The sequence below is a fragment of the Amblyomma maculatum genome, chromosome 8 (assembly GCF_055883805.1).
Source record: "Amblyomma maculatum isolate TAMU_Amacu chromosome 8, ASM5588380v1, whole genome shotgun sequence".
NCBI lineage: Eukaryota > Metazoa > Arthropoda > Arachnida > Ixodida > Ixodidae > Amblyomma > Amblyomma maculatum.
This window is the reverse complement of record NC_139351.1, coordinates 8,936,666-8,955,163: the sequence shown is the minus strand read 5'-3', so window position 1 is coordinate 8,955,163 and position 18,498 is coordinate 8,936,666. Positions and strand designations below refer to the sequence as shown.

At 43.9% G+C, this 18,498-nt stretch overlaps 1 long non-coding RNA gene across 3 annotated transcripts in view; it reads left to right on the top strand.

Annotated features, from left to right (window-relative positions):
* The window catches only part of LOC146180504 (uncharacterized), a 75,027-nt gene that overhangs the window by 12,516 nt on the left and 44,013 nt on the right, over positions 1-18,498 (top strand). For all 3 annotated transcript variants that reach the window (XR_014700370.1, XR_014700371.1, XR_014700369.1), the window contains exons 2-3: positions 8,816-8,938; positions 12,028-12,136. This is a non-coding gene — a long non-coding RNA (uncharacterized LOC146180504). The remainder of the gene's footprint in view (positions 1-8,815; positions 8,939-12,027; positions 12,137-18,498) is intronic.

The window sequence follows — 18,498 nt, the reverse complement described above, 5'->3', positions numbered from 1 at the left end:
ATCATCGCAGGATGATGTAGCTGCGGTGTTTGGAAGGCGCTCAAAGCGATGTACGAGGCGTCATTGTTTAGCCTGCTCGAATTTTCGACAGACTTGAAGCAATGAGTCGACGGTGGAGCAATCCACGCAGAACAGGATGTTGAACGTATCATCCGCAAAGCCCTTGCAAGGATGTGGCCTACATTGTCATTTTCCGTCATTGAGCAGTTGACCTTGCGACACAACGCAAACACGTCTTGAATATACGCAAGGTAGGACTTCGTGGAGGATTGGATGCGAGATTAAAGTTCTGTTTTTGCTGAACAGCTCGACCAATGGGCTTCCCGAACAGATCCTGAAGCTTTTGCTTACAGATTGCCCACGTCACCAGCTCTTGTTCGTGATTTTGGAACCACGTGCGAGCTGTTCCCGCCAAATAGAAAATGATGTTGGCCAGCATAATGTTCACGTCCCAGTGGTTGTTCTTGCTGCAGTGCTCGTACTCATCCAGCCAATCTTCCACGTCTGTCTTGTCTTCGCCATTAAATATGGAAGGATGGCGGATTTTTGTGAGCACGACTGGCTGAGCTGAAGTTGCCGCGGTGGTAGGGGCTGCCTCGGAGGTCATAGTGGTAGTTGTTGACGTCGCTGAAAGTCCAGGTAGATGACGGCCACTGCGCAAATCCAGCTTTTGGCAGCGCAAGGGGCAATCTGTGCGCACGAGGATCTTTAGTCATCTCCACCAAGATGATACGGGGCAGAAGACTAGAACAGGAAACCACAGCAGGTGATGGGCAAGTGTTCACACCACAATAGAGCAGAACACAGCAAGTTGTTGTCGTTGTTCTCCTCTAATGTGATGGCACATACCCACACAGGGGGATCGGCCAAGAATTGGGGTGCAGATATATTAGATTTTGAGATGTATAACTACATCGCAAAAATAAAAAAAAATAAATGCTAGGGAATAGAGAACGAACCGTAAATATGATAAACCATAAATAAAAGAGTAAATACTAACGCACTTAGTAGGAGAATAGTAAGATTTAGATGTAGAAAATAAAACTTCAAAGCATATTAGCAAGGTAGACGTTTTGTTTCTATTAAGAAGTTTTGAATGGCGTTAAAAACATGTCTGTGGCTGTACCCAAGCATGGTGGCACCGAACGATAATAAAATTTGGCTGCTCAAATTAAGACCCAGCTGTTGTAACGGCTTCTCTGAATACCGTTTTCTCATCATGGTAAAACGGCGGCAAAATATCAAGAAATGATCTATTGTTTCCGGTTCCCCGCAGAATGCGCAGACAGGAGAAAGCGCCAAACCAGACCTGTGCATATAGAAATTTAGGGGCGGAATACGACAGCATAGCCTGGTTAGAGAGACCTCAGTATGTCTTGATTGACATGATTTCCTATTCCAGGAATACTTGAGATGCAGGTAGTCATCCGATGATAAAACAGATCCAGACTGCGTGCTTAATAAGGCACGCCGCCGAAATCGTGCGGCTTTTATGTACGCTGTTGCCGGGAGGATGGGCAATACAGGGCCATTCAGAGAATTTGTAGCTAGTCTGTCAGCAACCTCATTGGCTGTCACATTGCTGTGTCCTGGTACCCACACTATATGTATGAGGCTCAAATGTAAGGGGAGCAATGAAAGAAAGGTGTTTAAAATTGGCGAATCCATATTCGAAGAAAGCGACAAGCACAAGGAATAAGAGTCTGTAATTACAGCCACTGTTGAGTATGTTGGGTCTAGTTTGCGCAGAGCAAGCACCACCGCCAGCAACTGCGCCTGGAAAATTGGAGTAAAATCCGGAAGACGGACTGAAAAAGCCCAGTCTAAAAGCGGACAGTATATTCCAACGCCGGCTTTTTCAATAAATTGAGATGCATCCGTTGCTATCCTTATGCTAACGGGAAGACTTTGTAAATGATCTTCTAATCATCCATTTAAAATGTGAGGTGATAAGTGTTTTGCATTATTTGAGAAAATGTCATCATAGACAATTTGAACCGACAATGCACTTACTTTTGTTGGAAGGATGTTAGAAAGGACTACGTGCAAAGGTTGTAACAGATTTTGCACTAGAATTACCTGCGGGGTATGAAACCGAGGCCATCCGACTCCAAAAAAGGAGTCTGGCTCGCAACAAAAAATTGATATGGAGCGGTGGAATTGTGATTCATATATTTTTAGATACGTCTGGACAGTCAAGAATTGTAATCTAGTTAAGAACGGTGGTATTCGGGCTTCAAGGTATAATACATTGTTAGCCACAAATTTGGGGAGCCCAAGGCATAATCTAAGCGCTTTCCGCTCTAAAAGAACAAGCGGACAAATTTTGTAAGTAGGTGAGCCAGAGAATAACACAGATCCAAATTCTATAATTGGGCGGACATACATAACATAAATCATTAAAAGTGCGTCTCGCCGCATCCCAGATTTTGGATTGCTTAACCTGCGCAACATACCCACAGCACGTGCCCCCTTCGCTGCAACATGCTCAATGTGATCCCTCCATGCCAGATGGTCATCGTAAATCACCCCTAGATATTTCAAAGACTTAACCTGAGGAATCATTTCCTGCTTAAATGTTAGAGAAAGATTTAGCGGATCCTGAATTTGGGAAACAAGGAACGCGCACTTTGTAACGTTTATTGTAAATCTTAAGTCACATAACCAATTTTGAATGGAGCTTAGGTACGATTGCAGGCGCCTGTTGAGGGATTGAATGTCAGGTGCAGCCGTAAAGAATGCGATGTCATCCGCATAGACATACGTGCGAACCTCCTGATGAGTGGGAATTGAACTCATTAAAATGTTAAAGAGCACGGGCGAGAGAACTGCCCATTGAGGGACACCTCTGGTTTGTTGATATTTGCCAGAATGCACTCCATTCAATGAACAGTAAAATTGTGTGTTTTGTAGGAATGTAGATATCCAATCAATTAAGTATTGTGGAAAATGTAGAGATTCTAATCTGTGCAATAAAACTTGGGGCTCTACACTATCATAAGCCTTCTCTATATCGAGAGTCACCAGTGCAGCATGCATTTTTTTGCGCCGCGCAAGAAGAATTCGACTCTCAAGATCGGTATGTGCATTCCATATTGAAAATTTTGCTCGAAATCCGATTTGACAGGGACTAAGAATATGTTTTTGTTCGACACACTCGGTAACCCGTTTGAGTACGACCCTTTCAATTAATTTTACCAAGTTTAATGTTAAAGATATTGGTCTGATATTGTCCAAAGTATAGCCACCACCAATATGTTTCCGTAAAGGAATCACTTTGGCTAGTTTCCAGTCACCAGGTATCCAAGAATGAATTATTGAGTAATTTACCAATTCTAAAAAGGAATTTGGAGACACCTCAAAGAGGATCTGTAACATTTTTGACGTTACTCCATCAGGGCCAGGCGCAGCAGTTGGCAATGTCATTACAATCGAAGAAAGCTGAGAGAATGTAATTTTAGGGACATCCTTAATCGTATATACTGGGCCTACAAACATAGGCGATTTGGGAAGTGTTGACAAAGAACGCTATTCTAAACCTTTAGTGATGTTTTCCACTGTTTTAAGCGCTTCTTTAGGAGTCGAAACACATAAGGGTAAATTTTCTGAGACAGGAATCTTTTTCCGTGATTTTAAAAACCTGAAAAGTGCACGTCGGTTATTAGATTGTGAAAGGTAGTTGAAATACTCAGTATCATAATTATCTTTCGCTTGTGCGACTGTGCGGTTAAATGTGGCTGCAAAAAAATTATAATCATGCCAATTTTTGGGGCACTGATTGTGAAGGAGCTTCTTCCATGCAGCCTTTCTTCTTCTATAATCGCGCGAATAATCGGCATTCCACCATTTTGTTGATGTATTGCCTTTAGATGCACGTACTAAGAATTCGCACTTCTTACGACAGGATGCAATGGCCTGGCATAATGTTTGCGATTTTAACTCTTCCGTAGCCTCAACCACTGACTCAAGAGACGAAATCAAAAATGAGTGAAACTGGTTATAATTTACGTATGATCTCAACTGAGATGTCGGCGGAGTTAAGCAGCAGTTAACCTCAAAAACAATAGGTATATGGTCGCTAGAGGTACCACCATAAATTGTCGACCAATTTACTGTAGAAACACTAGTGCTGGAAAAAGTTAAATCTATCACAGATTGACTGTGAGCACGTACAAAAGTTGGTAAGCCAGAATTCATGCAGTTAAGGTTATTGTCTGAAAGCCAATCCCACAGACGCTTGCCGCAGGGATCCGTCTTGTAACCCCACGAAACATGGTGCGAATTAAAATCTCCAGCCAAAATAACCGAATTTTGACAATTAACTAGTAGGTGGTCTAGAGATCTGGTGTCCTGAACACCATGAGGGAAATAAACATTCGCTAATGTAAATGGATTGAACCCTGGAATTTCAAACTCTAAAGCCAATAATTCAGAATCTAAAGTAGAATATTGAAAAGAAATCTTAGCCCTATGACAAAATTTTGAAGAAACTAGAATTAGTAACCCACCACCTCTTGACTGCCGATCTTGTCGGAATGATCGATAATTTTGTAAGTGAAAATGTTTTTCAGTTGTAAGCCAAGTTTCTTGCAAAACGATTATTACTGGATTATGTTTTAAAGAAAGATAAACTAAATCTGTAGTAGCTGAAAGAAGAGATCTACAGTTCCACTGAAGAACTTTTAACTTTCCTATGGTTATGTAATCCGGGCAGCAGCAACAGCCTGCCCCAAAATGTTTTCCTTCGGTTTAGAGCCTAACTGTTGCTTTTTCTATTTTGCTTGTGGGCGAGGTGATGACGGGTTTGACAACGGGGATCCACTGCATTTTAGAATTCGCGTATCTGTCTCTCCCATATCTGCATCATGAGCCTCGTCTGACGTGTGGGAGTTTTGCATAGGTGATGCCGAAAGAGACTCATTTTGCGAACAAGACATTGCAGCTAATGAGTCTGCACTGATAGTGAATGCCCAGGTGCCGTAGGAGAAACCATAGCAGTTTGCAGAGTCTGAGAAATGTAAGGTGCCAGAACGTTGGATATGCATTCTGTGATTATTGTCACAATCCTATCCACCACTTTGGTCATGGTTGCTTCCACAGCAGTTATTATAGTTTTAGACATCGTGGAATCTAATGATGCTCCTGAACGGGCTGACACACCTGCATACCCATGAGATCTGTCTTTAATTTCTTGAATTGCCTCACACCTCGAGCAACGTTTGCGGTCAATAATCTCCAGAATTTTCATTTCATGCGCTCTAGAAGGACATTCCAAAGAATTTGCTGAGTGAAGTCCGCCGCAAAGACAACATTTGACAATTTGATCAGAGCATAAGTGTGCTTTATGGGCATCACCGCATTTGCAGCACCGCAAAGTGGATTCGCAACCGCCTGTAGTATGTCCATAACGCCAGCAGTTGTTGCACTGCAGAGGCTTTGATGGTAGGGGATCTACTCTGAATATTAAAGGCCGCGCTTTAATCTCCGATGGACAGACTGCGCCTGCAAATGTAGCAATAACCGATTCTGTCGGCACACGAACATTATTGACCTCCCGGGTACAGCGATAGACCCCAACAACGCCGGCCGCGGATGAAGGTCAAGGGTTTCTTGTGCACTTAATAAGGAATCTACACCTCGGACTAGACCTTTTGTGCAGGCCAAGTGTGAAGGGATAAAACTGCTTACCTGATGAGAGGCAAAATTAGAGAATTTTAGCAGGTCAAAACATGACAGGTCTGGTCAACGCCAAAGAATCCCGCCGCGACCAAATTGGCGCACCTCGGCTATTCCTTCGTAGAAGGAAGTGATTTCTTGAAGGGCAGCTCGAACAGCTCCTGGGTTGTTCATTTTAATGGTGCCCCCATCCTTAGGTACGAGTGCCACAGGGATGTTGCGGACACCGCAGCTCTGAAAACCTTCCAAGGGCAGATCATCGGTCAGGAGGGAAGCCGACCGAGGGGAGCGCCCTTGGCCGGGGACTGCGTCGACATTACCTTAAATTTACAATGTCACCGCGTGCGTTAGTCAACAGAGAACAAAAGAAGCACAGGGGAAAGACAAAACCGGAACCAGCAACCCAATACTTGGCCGATCGTGGTTGAGGGCAAGCGGTGTGGGTACACTAAACACCAAACACCGAGGCACTGAATACCGAACTCAGGCAAATCTCAACGGTTTCTTCAGCTTCGTCTTCCTTTCGCGTCCTACTGTTGATCGTCCTCTTCATCAACATTCAGCGACGCAGGGCATATATGTAACAATATGTTCATGCTGTCCATGCTTAAAATCACGTCGTGGGAACATTGCTGTAGGACCCCAACGCTGGTGGGGTAAGTACGCCCATTTACGGTTACCCTTGCGGTGCATCTCAAGCGGCCGTAATAATGCTAAGCTGGGAGGCTAACAGTCCATTGATGACTGAATAGTCAGATCCGGTGTCTTCTAGGGCAATGACTCTGCGGCCATCGACAGCAACTTCAAGGTCGCTTGTGCGCGTCCTAACATTGCACGTGGGCCTTCGTGTTCGATCTCGGCTCCGTCGTTTCTTAAGGTCACGGCCGGGGCATACATACCCTTGGTAATTCGCTGGGCGACGATATCGGTTTGCACTCCAGCAGTCGTCGTTGGCGGCGGAGGATCGTCGCCTTTTCGCCGTTGAGCAACCCTACCTCTAAAGGTTGCACTATTAGTTTCCCTTGTGCGGGATAAGGGACCTTCCTAGCACGTAGCTCTGGCCTGGAGACGCAAAACGGGCCCTGAACGGTGAGGGTGAGTGTGACAGACGACTTGGCGACGCGTCCTCTCCCCTCCGGAGGAAGTCGTCGATTTCTTGTGCTCGCTCGCCAGGACGGAGTCGTGGTGCGTCAATGGCGAAGCCGCGCAGGCGTATGCGTCTTTAAGGGCCGGGGCGTAGGATGTGCGCGGCCTCGCCGAAGTGGAAGCATAGTGGTCGGTTATTAGACGTCCTTCAGGCGTCGCATTTCTTAGGGCTTGCAGGTCATTGGTAAGCTTGACGAGCGGGGGCCAAGGGGCGGGTTTTAGGAACAGGACGGTAGCGACGAGGTCCAGGCAGGTCACGTCGGGGTGCAGGACGACGCAGCTGCAGCATAGTTCATGGCTGCTGCTTCTTGCACTGGAACAGTCGGAGCCGTCGCTTGAGGAACACCCAGTGCCTGCTTGACTTCTTCATAAACAACATCTTCGAGCGTCGCCACGTGGGGTTGTTGGGATGGTGGCGCCAACCGGCGGAATTCTTGCACGATATGCCAGTTGAGGTCCCGAAGGCTCACTCCGCTCGCAGATGCGCTGCTGTAGGGGCTTGTGTAGACCGGCTTGAGCTGTCGATACTGGTGTCCATCATCGTTTTGAGGGTCTAAATTCAATTTCAAATTGAATTAGTCGCAAAGTGGTAGCTAGTAGTGGCGCATCCTGGTTTGCAATGCCTTCTCGATGGTAGACGCTTCCGTTTAAAATTCCGCCACGGTTTTTGGCAGATTTCTGACCAGCTCTACACAAAGAGATTCTTTATCGCCTAGCATTAAAAATTTCACGTTCTCATCTTTGGTCATGTTAGGGTCGGCGCGACGAAAAAAGCGCTCCATCTCCTCACCGTAAACCAGGACAGGCTCGTTAGGGAGTTGAAGTCTTGTTCGAACGAGGGCCTGGGCTCTTTTCTTTCGGACGACACTTGCAAAGGCAGTCAAAGACTATTCTTCAAAATATTCCAACTCTTGAAAGCTGCACAATACTTCTTTGCATGGGGCACCCTTCCTCGAACTTGGCCTTGCACTACGAAGAATGCCACCGTAACCCTCTTTATTCTAATGCAGAACCACGTAGTCCGTTCTTTAAAGATACTAAGATTCTGTACAAGCACCACGGTAAACAAACCAGCGAAATCAGCGAAGCACTTCATATTCACAAAAACCGCGACACATGCGTTAGCGCCCCATCAGTTCTCGTTCATGACTGTCAGCTGCGGTATCTTGATCGGTATGATTCAAGTTATCAGGTATCGGTGCTGCTAGTACTGCTGATACATGCTCTTGGTTATAAATTGAGTATATATCTGTGTTCTTTTCAATAAAATCTTCAGTTGATAGTCAGCGCTCGTCCCGTCTTCTCTGTTGTCTTATTTGTTGCGCTGCTTTTTTTTTGTTTAAATGGAACGCAAAGAGTGCGTCTAGACGGCTTCTTGAGTGCTTTCTGCTTGCTAGAAATGAATAATAAGGGAGCGTTGAAATTGTGGCCTCAAGCCATCGTTTTAGCGACTATAGCAAGCTGATTCTTTAGCATGACCGGTCTCAAAGGCGGAGATGATCAGTTTTTTTACTGCTCATTCATTGTATTCGCCTACTTCCATATCCTTCAATTGTGCGAATGTGCTAAGTTGTGGTTTTGTAATCAGAAGCCTAGCACAAACGCCTTTCTAAGCCCTGATGCAGGTCATAACGGGCTTTGCTGCCTCAGTGAATATGCGTTCAAATGTGGATTTCGCATATCAATTAATACAATGTGTCTGACCCCTGCGCGGTCATTTTGGGATTTGAAGTGTTTTCAAAGCCGCTAAATACGCTGCCATGCATTTGCTTCCTTGTGCATGTTTCCCTAGAGTAGATATTTCAATGCTTCGTGCCATTGCATCTTTCGCCATACGGCCTATACTCTAAAATCATAAAAGTATAGGTTCGCGCGTAAACTTTCACTGATAAAATTTGGGGACAATAAGAATCGTCTATTAGCGGGCTTTCTGAGTGAATCTCTACGGAGGCGTGCCAAAACGTCGCTTATTAAAATTTATTGTTCATTTCAGACCTTTGACGGCGTCTTCGTAGAATCTACTTGAGTTCGGTGTTGAAGAAAGTGCCTATCTGGTGTTTTGCTCTCCAACTCTGTTGGGCGGCAACAAACGACTTTTCAGTAAAACTGTTACCAGGTAATACTTTCAGCGCTTTTGAAAACAATCTTAAGAATGTGGTGCTCTGCAGTAAAAACGCCAGTAAGATATAAAGCTCCTATATTAACACAACAATCAAGTATACCATCTTTTGGCACGATTCGATAGGAACAACGAGTAGAATATCAAGCTGGAATATGTCGTTTTTGTGAACGTGTCCTAAAAACTGGGCAATTTCACTGAAACACGGCCTTTACGAGTTGCAGAGCTGACGAAAAAATGTTTAGTATGGCGTCAACCGATTTAGAACAACTTGTTTACAAAAAAAAGGCCGGCTTTGCTAGCATCTACAAAGTTTACTCACCATGCCACCTTAAACGCGAAGCAAACTGATCCCCAAAGGCAGAAAGCAAGGCTATTCACATCTACCACTCTTTATGTAGAGTTTTTATCTAACTATATAGAGGAAACGAGCTGTTATTTTTGAGGTGTAGTTCTTGAAGTGAATGTGGAGGGCTGCTTTATTCTTTGGCTCAAGAGGGATGCAAAGAAAACAGTTTTATTAACCGTTGTATTTAGGAAATCCATATGGCAGCGCGAGTCAATGCCAATGATTTTAAAAAAGTTTTCTTGCTACTGAACTGCTCTTTTCACGCCCACGAGTTCTGCACCTTCCTGATTGCATGCGGTTTCCGTTTGGAGCTATTTCAAATATCACGAAGCATGAGGCCTGAGTGGCGATATTTCGAAATTAAACTTTAACAAGTTAATTTGTGACCACGTTGTTTCAAGCGGGAACAAATAACGCATAAAGTGCGGATGGTGCGGGAAAGATGCAAAAGGAATCGTTTCTATGGAATTTTACGATGCAGTGAGATACCATGGAATTCGCGATCGTGTTTATATCCGCACAGTGACTTTCAAATAGGTAGGAAATGAATAAATAACAATTTTTTGCGACAGTTGCATTCTAGCAACCATATAAAAAATTAGATGACTTTTAATGCAGCATAAAACGCTCATATAGTTTGCCGCGCTTCCGTTGCGGAAATACGCCAACAAAGAAAAAACAAGAGAAACGAGTCTTGAAAATATCTCGGACACAATATACAGCGCTCAGCCGAATCTACTTGCGAAATTCGGGCGCTGCTCTAAAGTGAAAAGTGTAAACTGCTTTCATTTTTCAAACAATTCCAAAAACGTCTGCACTGCACCGAAAAATACTGGCGTTTGTAACCTCCGGGGAAACGTAAGTGCCATATGGTTCCAGAATAGGCTGCCTGCTCGCTCTGTTTGAGATAGGTCACTCACAACTTTCCCCTAAATGTTTACACGAGAACCACAAACCCTGCAAAAAGACTTCACCTACTATGCCTGACTGTGCATAGTACGCTTGAGATCTGCAAGCCAGCCTTTTATTTTTAGAATCAGGCTAACTTGTCATGCTATTTCGTTCATGCAAAAAAAATTTATCATGAGAAGTGCAATTGCTGCGAATGCTAATGACACGAAGGTAAAAATATTCTTCCCCACGGCGCCTAGTAATCTTGATCCCGAACACTCGTTCACCTTGTGCTGAAATAAAAGTCTTTTGATTTATTATCTAGAAATTAACAACATTAGTTTTAGTGACGCAGTGTATCTGGCAGGATTTTTAAGATGATAGAAGTTTATCGGCATTGATCAAAAAAGCGGCTGTTGGTCTTTTGAGCTCTGCCTTTTGAACGCAGGGCCAGACAGCCTCAAGGAATCCCTTCCACTGGACTGTTGCTTCTCCTGTTTAGCGTATGCGTTTTTGAGACCCGCATAATAACCAAGTTTCACTTTCCACCTCTGTAAACTCAACTAGCATGCATACATATGCTACCACGTTATTTATGCTAGAGACAACCTACATACGCACCAAGGCCCACTACACCCAAATCGTACGAACCTGCATGCGTTGCTTATTGGTGTGTACGGTCCAACTTCCAGCAGACATGGGATGTTCTACCCGCGTTTTAAATAAGGTGTCCTGGATGGCAGCTCCTGCCATGTTATCATATCAAGCGATCTCATGAAGTTACTCAACAAACTCACAAACAAATTTTTGGCCTGCCAGAGGCATGACCGTAATTTGTAGCTCGGAATGCGGGCGCCCTTCCGGGCTCCGACATAGCTCGCGACCGACAGATGGATTTTCAGAAAAGCGGGGTGTTCAAAGCTCTCGCGTTATGAATCTATATTAGCATTACATTATTCATACGCACTACTGTAGCCAGCCCATGAAAGCTGACGAAAAAGATAGAGCTTAAATTGGTTATGACGCAGATAGCGGCAGAAATAAAAATGTTACATGTAACCTCAAGACATAGCAAGAGAACAAAACAAACGAGACAAGAAATGCCTGTTAAAAATATCCTGTTCGAAATCAAGTAGAATAGGCATTCTTGCACAAAGAGCCAAATATATGGGGTAGATCTTTCTTTTTCGCCCTCACGCTAGTGTGCAATTACTCGGATCGTCTTCCCATAAAGACCGCGTCCAGTTTATCTGGGCGGTGGTCCCGGGTTTGATCCCCGGACCAGGACAAATTTTTCCTTAACTACGAAGTTCCTGAGAGAACTGTATAGCTTTTCTTTGTGGCCGTATGGTCGCGTTTGGATGGATGTCAATGAGTAATTGCTCCCCTATTAGATATCTCTATCCGACTATGTTCATGCAAAAGGAAAGTTTTCATGCTGGCACTGATTTTCCACCCGACGTTGCTCACAAGAGGCCTTGAGATGACAGAATGAATGTTGAGTGGTAGCAGTAACCGCTTATCACATTCTTTTACTCTCGCTCTTTGACAAAAGTGGCAATCTGTCTACATCGCATGTGACTAAAATACGATCCAACAGCGATTCTTCCCGAATGCGTATGTAAAACGTAAGTCTGGCGTTCTAGGTACGATGTGCAGTTTGGGCCAAACTGATGGGGTAAGCTTAATAGCAATTACCCATTAGAAAGTTTTTATTTTTCAAGAAAAGTCATGGCTGTCAGTCACTATTGCTTTCAAGGTTTTAAAAGTAGGAACACAACATTTATTACATGAAACCATTATTGAAAGTATTTTTTGCTCAGCTAACATGAAAATATATTTCCAGATGGAACCTGCCAATACAATGACTATTTCTTCAAAAAAGAGACGCGGATGACAGGTTCATGTAATCGACTAAAATGTGATCCCAGAAGAAAGAAAGTGACCTACGAAGAGTGAGTAGGTTACGAGTTTTTTTTTTTTTTAGGTAGCATGAAGCTCTTCAAGGTGAACAGAGCCAGTAGCACCCACAACGCGCCTAGAACAAGCGATAGCTGGGCCCGCACCACTCTTCTAGAAAAAGGTCCATTTCTCTGAAGTAGCACAAACGCAGAAATCATAATTAGCTATTGGCAAGATGGTCCTCATATACATACACAAACACATTGAAAGAACACAGGGTCTGGCGCTTTACAAAAAGTCTAACGTACGCTGCCATAAATAGTTTGACGCGCCTAATTATGTTTGCTACCTTTCATAAGGGTGCGGTAAGAAGCCGCTGACCAGATGAAAAGCTTTGAAAGAGAAAACAGGTAAGACCATAGTGATCTACTAAGAACTGGCGTAAATAATTCGTGACAACTGGCGACACTGAACTCCAATACAATTTTGCTCTCTGAACTGCTACTCTGTAACTCGTGCTGCATGCAGGGTCCGTTTTTTGATATTTTTCTCCTGATATCATTTGTGCGCTGCTCTCACCGCAGTTTCGTCTTGTTTGGTTGTCCTCGCATGGCCGGGAAAGGTGATGCCAAATAAAATTATTGCCTAGTACAAGTGACGGCAAATGGTTTTGTCCTGGCAATGCGGAAAGCGAAAGCGTGTTTCCCTACTCAGTTGAATGCTCGGATTAAAAAGAGGACAAAGTTAAAGTAGCGCTGACCTTAGTGCATAAAAGCATCGTATCTGCGAATGTGTCTATCAAAGGAGAAAAAATTTAATGAGCTAAAGAAAAGACCAAAAAATGCCGCATATGATCTGGTAGTACTCAATACCGCCATAGTCAGCGCAATCGCAAATTTGCATCGCTATACATCGTCTAGGTCACCAAATGCACACTCAACTTGCTCTACAAAGCTCTTCAAAAAGATAAGCTCTATATCTTTTCGTATTGTTCCCACATTTCATATTCTTCCCATGGCAAACGCCATCCGGTTACCCGGCATTGCAATATTCTTACAACAAAGAATAATAACTGTTAGTATTAAAAATTTATTGACAGCATATGAATCCTGGCCGAAGTTGTTATATTTACTGGGCCCTATAATGGTATTATGAATTTATTGTGTGCCTGCAATGTTTAACAGATTTCCCGACAAGGTGCGGGAACTGAAAAGTATGAAGACTGTCAGCAACGCCTTCTTGAAATATAGTTTACTGGATTTCGATGCATTGAAAAGTGAAAGAAATGGGTTCACATTTGTTGTTTGCCCTTATTGTTTCCTAATAGCCTATATTATTCACCATACTTTTTTCTTTAATTTCTGCTCGTGACGTGCACTATAGTCAATAGAGGTGAACGCTGTAGTGATTTGAGGATAAAGCACAACCTAGATGAAGAAACAACATGGCGCTATTGGGATTGAAACCAACAACCTCCGATAATAGCGTATGGTGCCCCTAACTGAGCTAAAGTGAGGCTGTTCAATTCTGTGTATTCTACCATGGCTGACGGATCCCCAAATTAACAAGATTATATGTCCGGGCTCTCACCAAGAAGATTGTGCGAGCTCTCGTCACATCCTGACAAGCCTGAGTAGTCTGAAGGAGAGCAGGGCTTTGGTACTCTAAACTATCATTCGTTAGCATTAGCCAAATTATGTCGCCAAATTATGTCGCCACATTTCCGCCGATTCTTTGTACACTGCCAACCTAGAAAAGCGTCACTCCGGATGACGCTAGTGAACTGCCGTGTACTAAAACCAGAAGGGTGTCGATGTCGGTGGGTTTAAACAGTCACATTGGAGCACCAATCTCCTTGCAGTTTAAAGCATGATGCAGTGTTCGACGAGCCAAAGCTACAGCACAAGTTTATCAAGATACCTCACTTTAATGGTTGCTTCTCCTAGGCTGTAATAAGTGAAAGTTACAGGGCGTCGACTGCCGCATACGACTGTACAAAAATACGCTCCCTTTACAAAATGTTAACCTTCGAAACCACTTTAGTAAAATCCGGCCACTATCTTTAACGTGAACTGCTGTCATACAGATTCCAGTCAACTTTATAAAGCGGAAGTATGCGGCAAAACCTGCGAGTGAAAAATCAAATTCGCCTTCACCTGACGCTCTACGTTCTCCACATCAAATGGGGAATACAGCTTCGCGTCCACTCCAGCGTCATTTCGGATACAAGAACGCTCTTGGACTTGCCTCCATCAAAGTCTGCTCGAGGAATCACCCGTCACTATAGAGAAAACGCACATAGCAAAAGGGGACAAGGCTACGACAAGACGTTTCCCTGTAAAGAACTTTTTGTATAGCTGCATCCCAGTGCAATACTTTACTGGTCATAAAACTCCCCGAAAATGTGAGATAGGTACAAGACTGGCCGATAGGGGTGCCCTCGCCTTTCTGATGGCATCGTAGCGATCCCGGCGCTGGCACCCCACGGCACACAACGGAGTTGAACAATCAAACAAATAAATATCTGAGACTGATAGCGAGAAGGATATGGGTACGGGCAAAACGAGGCACGGGCAAAAAGTATAAGAATGTCTATCAGCGCACTGGCATCCAGGGAGCTCGCTAAAACTCAGCGGACTCGTACGCATCCGGCTGGTTGCAGCACGCCAGCCGGCCTCGCTAGCCTAATACGAACCTCGATTACGCAAAAGAAACAAGCAGGCTTCTGAAAGGTACGTGCTGGCTAGTATTGAGGAAGAGATGACGAGGTGTTGGTTCGACGGATCGGGTTCGGCGCGGCCGTTCGTGGTTTAAGTTACGAGGCGCCTTGTGAATACGGGCACCGCTGGCCATTGCCTGCGCGCGTGGAGTACGGTGTAGGTCTGGGGGCACTACTTGCACTGTTTGGAGGGAATTCGGAGAATCAGTAAATATGCGGATTTGGTGCGAAATCTGGCTCCTGGGTTAGAAGTACGATAACAACCATAGCAAGCTATTTCTGCTATGCGATATACACCGCTCATAGAACATCTTTTTTCACTAAAGCATTGGAACTAATTTCTGCAGACTAAATAATGGGGCCGTCATTAATGCCTCCTGTAAGTGCACTGGTTACACCTCGCGATCACACATGCCCCTGCTTCTCCTATATGAACTATATAATTATTTATTCACCCGTTTATTAACGTTTTCCTCCTAATAACTATCAGCATGAGTGAATCAGAGACGCAAATTCAGGAATAGGGGATTAAGACCGGGTACTATTTCAGATAAATTTCCTCTGCGAGTTTCTTTTTTTACTGCCAGCAGCGTCGCGCCACATGTCGTTCAAACAATATTTTGTACTTTTCATTCTATCTTTGTTCTTTACTCCGGTTTTTACTGCAGCTTGTATTTAAATTTATTTTTTCGTCTTGGTTCGGTTACATTACTCTATTGTACTTATTGCGAACAGACTTTTCATACATTAAAGCAGTTCTGCATGCCCAAGACCATCTTAAATAACGTAAACTTTTATGACAGACCTTTTCCGACGTCAAGAGCGAAAAGGCGTGGTTGATGATGGACTGATTTTTTATGGCGCAAGGGCATCTTTGGCCAAAGAGCGCCAAAACACAAGGTGAAGTCACAACTGAATTTAATAAAATGTCCGAGGTGAGGTATTTAATGAAGTACTTAAATACGATGGTGTATAGGGCCTAAAAGTTTTTCCGGAGTGTGTAGTCTAAAAGCAGTGGTGTATAGGGCCTAAAAACATTGAGTTAAGGTGTTTAGTGGTCTGAGTAAAACTGAAAGGGTGAAATGTACGTGTTAAAAGAATAAGTTGCCTCAGCAACAATTTCTTTAAAAGAAAGACATTTAATTAAAAGAAATGGGCTGACGCCCATGTTGATAAATGACTCCGTATAAAAAGCCTACTTTTAATAAATATTTAAAAAGTCTTTCTAAAGGAAACATTGGATGGTCGCCAAGAAAGATGGATGGATGTGGCGGTATTTGTTTCGTGTATAATTCAGGGAAGTGACGTCTCCTCTGCTGTTCCAGTCTTTGACATTCTATTAAAATATGGAGTACTGTGAGCCGGCAACCACATCTCGAACAACGTGGTGCAGGAGAGTTCATTAAAAGATATGAATGTGTTATGTATGTGTGACCTATTCTCATCCTGCACAGAGCTACTTCTTTGAATCTGTTTCGTTTTTCTGTAGTGTATCTGCCTATCCTTGGTTTTATTGTGTGTAGTTTATTCTCCGTTGCCATGTCCCACTCCTCTTGCCATTGTTGTCTGATCGTGTTTTTGATGTGAGGCTTGAGATCCTGATATGATATGTTGTCAGTGTCTGTAGTGTTTCGAAGGGCAGCTGATGCAGCAAGCCTATCTGCTGCCTCGTTTCCTGGTATACAGCGGTGGCCTGGCACCCAACACAGTGTAATATTAAGTTCTAGTTTATGGGCAGACATAAGGGAGTTATAAAGGGAATTCAGGTCTGGGTTCTTATTGTGCCACTTTCGAAAGGATAGGGACATTAAAACACTGAGGGAGTCTGTGTAGATGATCGATATCTGTATTTTCTTTTCTATAATGTGTCTCACAGCTAGCAGGATTCCATGGCATTCAGCGGTAAATATACTTGTATGTCTGTTCAGTGTTTTTGAAAGTGAAAAGTGTGGTCCATGTGCTGCACAGGACACTTGAGCAGACTTCGAAGCATCGGTGTAATATTCATCACAAGTGTACTTCGCCTGAAGTAACATGAAGTGCCGCTGTATGGCAATAGAGGATGCGTGCTTCCCCACTGCAAGAAACGACAGGCCACAATTAACAGCATGCATTTCCCAAGGGGCAATTAAGTCTTTTGGTGAAGTTGTATGAAGGCTGTTAATCGGAATGTCCAGTTGTTCAATATGCGGGCAACTCTGACTGGATATGGCGGTGTTAGAGATGGTTTTCTTGAGAAGAGTGCTGTGCTAGTTTTGTCGAGCAGGAGGCGGTGACATGGATGGTTCAGTTGGCATAGTACCTTCATAGCATAAGTTACACAAGAAAATTCTCTCCTTCGTTGCAGTGACCATCGGTTCGCCTCGACATAAAGGCTAGCAATTGGGCTAGTTCGAAAAGCGCCCGTAGCGAGGCGAAGGCCGAGGTGGTGCACGGGGTCGAGTAATTTTAGTGCAGAGGATGATGCTGACCCATAGACCATCGAGCCATAGTCTATGCGTGATAGAACTACACTATTCAGAAGGCTCAGAAGGCAGTCGCGATCTGTACCCCATGACCGGTGAGAGAGAATTTTTAGCAGATTCATTGCTTTGAGACACTTCAGTCGCAACTGTTTTATGTGAGCAATGAAGGAGAGTTTTTCGTCAACAACTACGCCAAGAAATTTATGTTCCTTTTTAAAGGCAAGGCTCTGACCATTCAGTGTAATGTTGGGGTCAGGTCTGACGCCACGCTGCTTAGAGAAAAGTACACAAACACTTTTTTCAGAGTTAAATTTAAACCCATTGTCATCAGCCCACCTGGACAGTTTGTTAACACCTAGCTGAATCTGTCTTTCACAGATGGCCAAGTTGCAAGATTTGAAGCTTATCTGGATGTCATCAACATATACAGAGCAAGAAATGGTTTTTGGCAACACACTTTTTAAAGAGTTCATTTTGACTATGAAAAGTGTGCAGCTGAGAACACCACCTTGAGGGACACCATTTTCCTGTATGTACTGCTTTGAGTATGCATTGCCAACACGAACTTTGAAGGCCCGCTCAGACAAGTAACTTCGAATTGTATTCAACATGTTCCCTGTGATGCCAAGAGAGAAGAGGTCGCGGATGATACCATAGCGCCAAGTGGTATCATATGCTTTTTCGAGATCGAAAAAGACAGATAAACAATGCTGTTTATGTACAAAAGCATCCCTTGCATAAGACTCGAATGCAATGAGCTGATCAGCAGTTGACCGCCCAGCTCTAAAACCAGCTTGGTTTGAATGAAGAAGACCATTGTATTCAAGGAAATGTAGGAGGCGGCGATTTACCATTTTTTCAAAAAGCTTGCATAAGCAGCTGGTTAGAGCAATAGGCCGATAACTGGCAGCAAGAGTGGGTTCTTTTCCGGGTTTTAATATCGGGATAATGATCGCTTCCTTCCATGCTTTAGGAAAACGTCCTGTGGCCCATATTTTATTATACAGGCAAAGTAGGGTTTCAAGCGTGCCCGTATGCAGGTGTTTGAGCATTCCATATGTGACCCTGTCAGGACCTGGTGCTGTGTTCCCACATGTGCCAAGTGCAATCTTAAGCTCCTGCATGGTGAAAGGGCTATTGTACCCTCCTGTGCACGGTCTTTTATCACATATAGGCTTCCTCTCTTCAGTTACCTTGTGCCGCAAAAAAGAATCTGTATAGTGCGCTGAGC